The following is a 1,605-nucleotide window of genomic DNA, read 5'->3' as shown; positions in this document are numbered from 1 at the left end:
CCTGGTATTTATGGAATGAAGGAAGGCAGGGCCAAACATCCAGCCCCTCCATCTAGCTTCAGGGCAATAATTAACCTGGTTGAGGGCTCACACCTATAATCCTAGTATTGTGGGATACTGAGGCAGGAGCCTAGGCAAGTTAGTGACTTAGTGAGATTCTGTCTCAGAATCATAAGTAGGTAAGTAAATAAATGGCTGGAGATGCAGCTCAGGGCAAAAGGTCCTGGGTTAAATCCTTAGTACAAAAATGAGATAAGAAGACAAACAGGAGACTCCCTCCTTCACTCTGCACCCTCTGGTCCACACAGCACAGAGGTGCCCAGACTTCATCTCAATTCCCACCTATGGATTATGCCCTCAGCAAAGCTGATTCAGCGCACTTTGGAAGCACCGCAGAACAGATTTCACAAGCACAAAGCAGAGGGATCTTTAAGTCAATCTGCCACCTTCATTTTTGTATTTAATTCAATATTTTTAATTTTTCAGAACGTACCATTTATTTTTTTTGTGGCTGGCTCAGCCCACCCTGGGGGCGGGGCTGGAGCGGCACGTGGTACCAGGAAAGGAACCAGGGTCCCTGCGCATTTCCCTAAGCAGACACTTTAAACCTTTGAGCTATCTCGCAGCCCCTATACCATTTATTTATTTGAGGAGGTCTTGCGATTTTCACTGGGCTGGCCTTGAACTCTTCCCTGGGCTCTTTCAAGAATGGATCCTCATCAGCTTCTTGAGTAGCTGGAACAACAGGTGTACACCACCTTGCCTGGCAGGATTGTTTTAATTTAATTTTTTTTTTCCAACATGAGATTTTGCTTTTTCCCCCTCTCCCCTTTTCCCTCCCACTTTCCTTCCTGTCACCGGTAGGTACTCAACTTATCTAACAACGTCTTAAAGTGCTTCCCCTAAACCCCTCTTGAAGTCCTCCCAAGGAAGGAGATCCACATAGCTCCTAATTTTAGGGACCCTGGGGAGAGCCAGCTACATTTGCAAATTACCGGGGCGGGGGCAGGGGGGTAAAACCACGTGGGGAGGATTGAATAAGAGCGAGACAGATGGTGAATGTGTTGGGGGAAGGGACGAGAGATCTTGGAAAACTTATGTTCCCCGATTTGTAAGAATGTTTTCACTTAACCACTTCTTGCCTGACTCTGGATTCTGCAGAAAAATAAAGCAACGCAACGCGTGTAAAGATCCGGTGCCACCTGTGCAGATAAACTGGCCTGCCCGGGTGCAGAAAGCCAGGAGCGCTGGGAAACAGGACTCAAGGGGACTTGTCCTGGCTTCCGGGGGGGGCTCCAGCCGGGTCTGGAATCCAGGTGACGCGCAGTGTTTCCTCGCAGGAGCAGCCAAAGGGTGGCTAACCCATGGGACTGTCCCGCGAGGGGGCGCGTCTCGGGCCCTAGGACCCGCCCTCGTGGCGCTGGCGCGGGGAGGAGACCCGGGAACCCAGGCGCCCGGCGCTCCGCCTCCCGTTTCCGGGGCAGCGCTGTTACCTGCACAGCTCGAGCCGCACCTGGCGGAGGCAGAAGTGGCGCGGCGGGCAAGCGGAGGGCGGCCGGGCTGAGGAGGGCCGGCCCCGGCGGGGGAGGGGAGGCGGCGGCGGGG

This window comes from Octodon degus, unplaced genomic scaffold, assembly GCF_000260255.1.
Source record: "Octodon degus isolate 3935 unplaced genomic scaffold, OctDeg1.0 scaffold00085, whole genome shotgun sequence".
NCBI classification, from domain to species: domain Eukaryota; kingdom Metazoa; phylum Chordata; class Mammalia; order Rodentia; family Octodontidae; genus Octodon; species Octodon degus.
Note: the sequence above shows the minus strand (reverse complement) of the source record.